We start from the raw sequence: 9042 nt of genomic DNA, 5'->3' as shown, positions 1-9042 counted from the left end.
TCTCATTTCTCCATTCTATAGCACTTGCCACATGCAAGCTCGGTTTGGAGTGTTCTACATCACTATTTGTTAACATGTTACCATCTACTTTCCTCTTCTAGACATTTGCCTATACGAATGCATGTGACTAATTTTATTACTGGTAGCAATAAAGATGAGGAAACTCAAATTGAGTTTCAGTGGAATCTGGCATCCGTGAGACTAGTAGTTTACTGATATCAGAATCACTCTGCTGTTTTTAAAATACAAATGAACAGAATCAACCCACAGAAATTTTGAATCAATTATTCTATAGCAAGAAGAAATATATTTGTACTTAAAAAATATCCCCAATTCTTATGCTAAACAAACAGTTTTTGTTGGTATTCTGTAGAAAGCTGTTATTTTTGGCCATGATGCTTTCATGTGGTTTCATAACCACAACATGAATTCTTCTAAATTCATTGTCCATTCTAAAGAATCACAGATATTTTTACAGAGCTATAACATGCTCCTATGGACACTTTAAAATTATATCACTTTAATATATACTTTCTGTTTCTCTTGCATTAAATAACCAAACAGTATTATTTTTGAGAAGAAATATGAGTTACACTGATGTATCACCTACATTTTTTAAATACATGACTAGCAGAATACATTTCCTAATTTTCCACTGCTAAGGACTTGTTTTGAAATAGATTTGATTGTTCCATACATAAAGCAATAGGGGAGAGAATTATTTCAATGAGTATAGTGTTTCTGCAGTGACTGTTAGTTTTTATTTCTTTTAAATTTTGCTAACTAAGGTTCCTGAAGGGCAGATATACTCAACTTGTCATGTGCTACTTCTGCATATTCCTCCACAGAGGTGAACTTCTTGGCGTAATTATTATGAGAGATCAATTAATAATACAAAATAGAATAGTGCCATCACTAAGATGAGAATATATGTTATTCTTGACTTCACTCCCCCTCATAAGAAGAACAATCCACAACTGTTCAAGAACAAGACACAACTGAGAGAATTCTAGAACACAGGGGTGAGGCTGAAGCATATTCCTGCACCAAAGAAGAAAAAATACATTATAAGGGTAAGAGGAGTGGGTACAAATTGACTACATTGCCCCTCCCCCAGACTAGTGCAGCACCATGCAAAGAAGTCTCTTCTGAGCCTCTGGTTTCTCCAGCGAGAAAAATGAATGTGGCCGGGGTGGGGGTTGGGGAGGGGAGACCAACCTCCAATTCTCACCCCCAGCATGCTAATGGGTCACTTTGAGAGAGTCCCTATTCTCATCTACACTATAGGGATTGTAGGGGAATCTGCAGAGCTCAATCACTGGGAATCTGACTGTGTTATAGAAGCAGGGGTGGCACAGGGATCTTGGCAGACCAAGTTTATACCTGCAGTGCCCAAGGAGTAATCCCAACCAGAGGTTTTGCTCACTTGTAGAACCAAGTCAGAAGAGCACTCTGACCAGGGAATTTAGCAAAATGCAAATCTGCCTAATTTAGGTCCTCAAACAAGGAGTCATGCCTGCCCTAGAGTCAGAATTGCCCATGCCCAGGCAAGGAGCTGAGTCATAGCCCCGACCATTTTGAAGAGGGTCATCGGGCCCCATCTGACCAGAAGGCCTGATGACAACTCTTGGAAGCAGTTTGAGCCTTTGGTGCCTGAGCTGAGATGCCAGCAGAGAGAGCTGATCATTCCCAAAGCAAAGCCAGTACTGGGTGTGGACTATTTCTGCACTATTCACAGAAAGAAACATTAATTTATAACCAAGGCTGCAGCTTGCTCTGGCCTCTTTCAATCAAAGAGGTTGTTTGGGAAATGGAGAGTAGCCTGGAGTGGCCCCTCCTTCTCCGGCCTAGACCAGGAGCTAAATTACAGTCCCACTCACCATGAAGAGCGTCTGCTCCCTTCTGACCAGAAGGACTGGTGACAACTCCTTGAAGCTGTATTTCCCAGAAGCATATGATCCAAGAGGTAGACAGGCAGAACCAATAGTTTGCAAAGCCAAGCCAGTGGCCTTGTTTGGCCGGGGAACTTGGGGTGCAGGTCAGCTTGAGTTAAGACAACAAACAAAGAGCTTTATCAGCTTTAGAGATGTTTCTCTGGCTGTGCCTGGGCAGGGAATAGGATTTGTAGCCCCACTCATCAGCGAATACAGCCTTTATTTGTCTGACCAGGAAATGTAAACAGTGCCTGTGAAAAGCTTCATAGCCCATTCAGCAGGTCTATGTACAGTGGCACTTGAACAGAGAACAGCCAGTGGTTCCTCAAGCACAGAACAAAACCAGTGTCTGCACTTGACCAATAAATTACATGTTCTGGCTTCATTCAGGTCCCCAAACAGCAAGCTGTATAAGCCTAGTGTCCCATTTTACTATTCTGCTAGAAAAAGAAGTCAATACATAGCCCCATTTAACACTGGATATACTGCCCAGTCCTGAACATCTAGTAAGTCTGTCTAGAGAATCCAGACAACTGTGAAGTCTACTATATAGCTTCACTTGGGCAGGGGACCAGGCCACTAGTCTTATCCAATTGTTTTCAGCCACTGGCATGATCCTAACCCCTGTCCTCAGAGTCCTAACAGTCTCAAAAACTGATAATAATAGCAGGCTTCATCTGCCCAATGACATGACAGCAGATATACCCAGAGCTCAAACTGAGCTAACTGGTATATCATAGAACTGTGCCTATCAAAGCAAACCTGTAAAATCTGTGAGAGGAGCCCGATTATTCATGTATAGATACCAATGTAAGGAATCAAATAACATAAAAATCATAAATATAATATCACCCAAAGAAACTAATAAAGTTGTAATAACTTACCTTAAAGAAATAGAAATTTATGTCAGATGAAGAATTAGGAATAATTATCTTAAGGATACCAAAAACAGAAACAAAAACAAAAAACAGACAACTAAACAAAATTAGAAAAACAATGCATGAACAAAATGAGAAGTTTGACAAGAAAATAGCAACCATCACAAAACAAAACAAAATAAAAATACTAGAAATCCTAGAGTTGGAAAATACAATTGAAGTGAAGAATTAAGAATTCAATAGAAACTTTTAAAGTAGATGGATTCATGCAGAATAATACAATGATCTCCCTGAAGGAAGATACTAGAAATTACCTAGTCAGAAAAATAAAAATAAAAAAAGAGAAAAAATAAATAAAAAGGAGTGAGGCACGCTAATGGGAATGTTGGGATACAATGAAAAGAAGCAATATTTGCATTATCAGAATTCCAGAGGAGAAAAGAGAGACAGAAAGTATACTTAAAGCAATATAGATGTAAACTTCCTGAACCTGTGGAGAAGAGGTGGACATTCAGATCCATGAGGCCTAAAGGACCCCAAATAGATTGAACTGAATAGGGCAACACCGAGATGCATTGTAATTAAATCGTCAAGAGTCAAAGACAAAGAAAAAATTTTAAGAGCACAAGAGGAAACAGAGAGGTTACATACAAGAGAACTCCATAAGACTACCAGCTATTTCTCAACACAAAATTCTATACCCGGCAAAACTGTCCTTCAGAAACAAAGGAGGGTGTAAAAACTTGCCTGAACAAATAAAAGCTAAGGGAATTGACTCCCACCAGACCTGCCTTATAAGAAATGCTAAAGAGTTTTCTTATCTGAAGGAAAAAAATGCTAATTAATATTATAAAAACAAACATAAAAAGACAGTGCAGTCTCACTGGCAATGCTAAATATATAGTCATAGTTAGATTCTGAAATATGGTCATGGTTGGTGTGAAATTCACTTACATCCCTAGTTTAAAAGTTTAAAAAATAAGTGTAGTAAAAATAACTTTAACTACAAGAATCTGTTATTAATTGCACAATATAAAACATGTAAATTGCAACAGAATAACCTAAAATTTGAGGGAGTAGTAAAAGTACAAAGTTTGCAAATTTTGTTGATGTTAAGTTGTTATCAGTTTAAATATTTTATGTAAGTCTCATGACAACCACAAGGAAAAATCCTGTGATAATTATATAAAAGAACATGATTAAGAAGCCAAAACATACTGATATCAAAAGACATCAAAACACAGAAATCAAGAACTGCAGGATAAGAAGAAGCATGGATCTACAAAACTGGATAACAATGAACAAAATGGCAATAATAAGTCATCTTTTTTGGTTAACATTCTTGGAGGAAAAGCTTTTAACCTTTCACCATTGAGTATGATGTCAGCTGTGGGCTTATGCATGACTTTTATTATTTTGATATATATTTCTTCTATGCCCAATTTGTTTAGAATTGCTCTTTTTAAATTATGAATGGACGTTGAATTTTGCCAAATGCATTTTCTACATCTGTGGAGCGGATCATAAATTCTTTCCTTTCATTTTATTAATGTTATGTATCACATTGATTGATATGTCTATGTTGAACCATTCTTGCATCCCAGGAATAAATTCCACTTGGTCATGGTGAATTATCTTCTAATTAGCTGTCAAATTTAGTTTTCTAGTATTTTATTGATAATTTTTACATCTATATTCATTAGGGATATTGGACTATATTTTAATTTCTAGTAGTGTGCTTTTCCATTTTTGTTATCAGGGTAATGGTGGTCTCATATAAAGAGTTGAAAGCGTATTTTCCTTTTCAATTTTTTTGGAAGAGTTTGAGAAGGATTGTTGTCAGTTCTTCTTTAAATATTTGGTAAAATTCACCAGTGAAGCTATCTGGTCCTGGGCTTTGTTTGGACATTTTTAATTACTGATTTAATCTCCTCACTTACACTTGGTCTTTTCAGATTTTCTATTTCTTCGCGATTTAGTCTTGGTGAGTTATATGTTTCTAAAAATTATTCCATTTCTCTAGGTTGACCTGAATGTTGGCATATAGTTGTTCATAACAGTGTCATATGATCTTTTTAACTTTTGTGGTATCTATTCTAATGTCTCCTTTTTAATTTATAACTTTTTATTTGGGTATTTTCTCTTTTTTCTCTGGTTATTCTAGCTATGAGTTTATTAATTCTGTTTATCTTTTAAGAGGACTAACTCTTAGTTTAACATTTTTTTATTTTATTTATTTCTTCTCTAATCTTCATTATATCTTTTATTCTGTTAAATTGGACTCAGTTTATTCTCTTTTAGTTCCTTAAGATATAGAGTTAGGATCTCTAGTTGCAATCTTTCTGGCTTTATATGGATTTATTTCTAGGACTTCCCTCTTAGAACCACTTTTGCTACATTTTACAAGTTATGGTATGCTGTGTTTCTATTTTTGTTTCTCAAAAATTTCTTACATATTTCCTCTTTAATTTCTTTTTTGATCCATTGGTTGTTCAGGAGAGCACTTTTTAATTTTCATGTGTTCATAAATTTTCTACTTTTCCTCTTGCTACTGATTTCTAGTTTCTTGCCACTGTAGTCAGAGAATATATTTGGCATAATTTTTAATCTTAAATTTGCTAAGACTTATTTATTTATTTATTTATTTATCTATCTATTTATTGCCTACAGTATGGCCCATCCTAGAGAATATTCCATGCTTACTTGAGAAGAATGTATATTCTGTTGTTGTAGAATATAATATTCTGTATATATCTGTCAGGTCTATCTAATCTATAGTTTTGTTCAAATCCAAATATTTCCTTATTATCAGGATGATCTATCCATTGTTAATAGCAGGATATTAAAGTTATAAACTATTATCATATTACTGTTCAATTACTATATATAAATCTATTGATATATTGACCTTTTGACATTTATATAACTACATATTTTCTCTTTTTTCCCACCTTTAATTTAAACTCCATTTTATATGACATAAGTATAGTTACTCCTGCTTTTATTATTTTTTGATTACCATTTGCTTGAAATGTCTTTTTCCATCTTTACTCTTGGTCTATATGTTCCTTTAAGGAGATAGTTCATTTCTTCTTGGCAGCATATTGTTGGATCATTTTTACATCAGCCATTCTGTATCTTTCAACTGGAAAATTTAGTGCACTTACATGTCAATTAATTATTGATAGTATCCCCATGTAAAAGAATGAAACTGATCCACTACCTTAAACCATTCACCAAAATTAACTTAAAAGGGATTCAAGACTTAAACATAAACATGAAACCATGAAGCTCCTAGAAGAAAACATAAGAAAAGAGCACCTTGACATAGATCTTGGCAGTAATTTTTTTTTTTTTTTTTTGATATGACACCTAAAGTACAAGCAACAGAACAAAAAATAAACAAGTGACTTCGGTTACGTCACTGAGGATGGGGACACGGCACTGCACTTGGCAGTGATTCATCAGCATGAGCCCTTCCTGGATTTCCTCCTGGGCTATGCGGCTGGCACTGAGTACCTGGACCTGCAGAATGACCTGGGCCAGACAGCCCTGCACCTGGCAGCCATCCTGGGGGAGGCATCCACAGTGGAGAAGTTGTACACAGCGGGCTCTGGGTTGCACGTGGCAGAGCGTGGGGATCACACAGCTCTGCACCTGGCCTGCCGTGTGGGGGCACACGCCTGTGCTCGAGTGCTGCTCCAGCCCCGTCTGCAGCGCCTCAGGGAAGCCCCCAACGCCTACCTCACTCAGGACCTGGACCACATCCCTGACACCGACCATACCCCTGTTGCCTTGAACCCTGAACCCAACTTGGAGAAGGAAGAGGATGAGAGTGAGGACTGGAAGCTGCAGCTGGAGGCTGAAAACTGTGATGGCCACACTCCACTCCATGTGGCTATCATCCACAAAGATGTAGAGATGGTCCGACAACTCCAGGAGGCCGGAGCTGACCTCAACAAACCGGAGCCCACATGCGGCCGGAGCCCCCTGCACTTGGCAGTGGAAGTCCAAGCAGCCGATGTGCTGGAGTTTCTCCTGAAGGCAGGCGCTGACCCTGCTGCCCGCATGTACGGTGGCTGCACCCCCTGGGCAGTGCCATGCTCCGACCTGACCCCATCCTCGCCCGCCTCCTCCGTGCGCATGGTGCCCCTAAACCTGAGGATGAGGACAACAAGCCTGGCCCCTGCAGCAGCAGTAGCGACAGCGACAGTGACAGTGGGGATGAGGGCGATGAATATGACGACATCGTGGTCCACAGTGGCCGGACCCCAAACCGGATACCTTCTGCCCAAGCCTCCAAACCTCTCCCAGATGACCCCATCTGACTTAGTTATTAATAGAATTTCCAATTTAATAAAATCCCAATTCTGACAAAGAAAAATAAATAAATAAATAAAATAAACAAGTGAGATAACACCAATCTAAAAAGCTTCTGCACAGCAAAAGAAAGTGAAAAGACAACATAAATAGCAGAAACAGATACTTGCAAATCATACATCTGATAAGGGATGAGTATACAAAATACATTATGAACTCATACAACTTAACAGCAAAAAAATCAAATAACTCAAATAAAAAATGGAAAAAATACCTGAACTTGTATTTCTCTAAATAAGATATAGAAAAGACCAAAACGTATGTGAAAAGTTGTTGTATATACATGTCACTAGTCACTAGAAAGGATGCAAATTAAAACCACAATGAAATGTCACCTCATACCTGTTAGACTGCCATCATCAAAAAGACAAGATATAACAAATGGTGGTGTGGATGTGGAGAAAAGCTAACCCTTGTGCACTGTTGGGATTGTATCTTGGTACAACCACTGTGGAAACCATAGAACTACCACATGATTCAGCAATTCCACTCCTGGTAATATAACCAAAGGGAACAAAAACTTAGCTCAAAAAGATATTTTCACTCCTCATGTTTAAGCAACATTATTTACAATAGACAAGACACAGGAACAACCTAAGTGTCCATGGATGCATGAATAAAGAAATTCTGATGTGTGTGTGTGTGTGTGTGTGTGTGTAATGAATATTAGCCATAAAAAAGAATAAAATCTTCCCACATGCAAAATATGAATAGACCTTGAAGGCATTATTCTAAGTGGAATTAGAGAAAAAAAGTACTCTATGATCTCACTTATATGTGAGATCACTTATACAAAACAGCAGAACTCATAGAAAAAGAGATCAGACTGTGGTTACTGGAAGTGGAAGGGCAGAGGGAGATTGGGAAAAAGTAATCAAAGGTACAGACTTTCAATTATAAGATAAATAAATACAAGGGATATAATGCACAACATAATGAGTAAAACTAACACTGCTGTATGATATATAGGGAAGTTGTAGGAGAGTAGACCCTAAGAGTTTTCATCATATGAAATTTTTTTTTTCTTTTTTCTTTTCTTTTTATTGTATTGATATGAGAAGATGGATATTAGCTGTACGTATTGTGGAAATAACTTCACAAAATATGTACATCAAACCATCATACTGTGTTCTTTAATCTTATACAGTGTTGTATGGCAATTGTTTCTCTATAAAATTTGAAAAAAAATGAAAACAGAAGATCTCTTTTCAGCAGGCAAAATTTTACCCTTATTAGGAGTTTAAACAAATCATTATGATTCAATTCCCTTTTAGATTACAAGCTTTTAAAAAACTAACCATATATCTTTTATCTTTTTATCTTCCCTTTATGAGTATCCAGTGCTGTATAGAGAAAGGGAATGTGTCAGCCCATATTTTTCATTCAGGGATCACTGAGCTTCAGGCAGTGAGGCTCACTGTCTCCTTCAACCACTTTGTTGGCCATTTAAAAAGTAAAACTGGAGCTCTGCTTTGGAAATCCAGTCTAAGATTCAAAGTTTGATTCATGACTCTAAGAAAAATAAGCATGTTTAAAGAAGGAGAAAATATGGGCTTAGAGGATACCAAAACTAAAGTGTGGGAGATAAAGTGAAGAAATCATGGCACCAAGGCATATGTTGAGAAACAGGGACTAAAGGAGAAAAGATGGAGAAGCTTAGTGTAAATGTTGATGGTTGATTCTAAATAGCCAGGATATACATGTTCTTTCTTAAACACACAGTATCTGACAGTGACTTATAGAGCCCTTGAGACTGAGTAGACCCTCTATAAAATATTTTAGAGTAAATGAACAAATTATTTAAAATATACATATTGATTTATTCTCTTGTAGGCAGGTTGTGACATTCT

The 9042-nt window shown here is 37.0% G+C and overlaps 1 pseudogene; it reads left to right on the top strand.

The window, feature by feature from the left end:
- Positions 1-1881: 1881 nt before the first annotated feature.
- On the top strand, positions 1882-7190 carry LOC150018752 (NF-kappa-B inhibitor beta pseudogene; annotated as a pseudogene).
- Positions 7191-9042: the final 1852 nt, after the last annotated feature.

The sequence above is a fragment of the Furipterus horrens genome, unplaced genomic scaffold (genome assembly GCF_987537825.1).
Source record: "Furipterus horrens unplaced genomic scaffold, mFurHor1.1.pri manual_scaffold_2, whole genome shotgun sequence".
Classification (NCBI taxonomy): Eukaryota; Metazoa; Chordata; class Mammalia; order Chiroptera; family Furipteridae; genus Furipterus; species Furipterus horrens.
The sequence above is the reverse complement of the archived record's forward strand: the minus strand, read 5'-3'. Positions and strand labels throughout refer to the sequence as shown.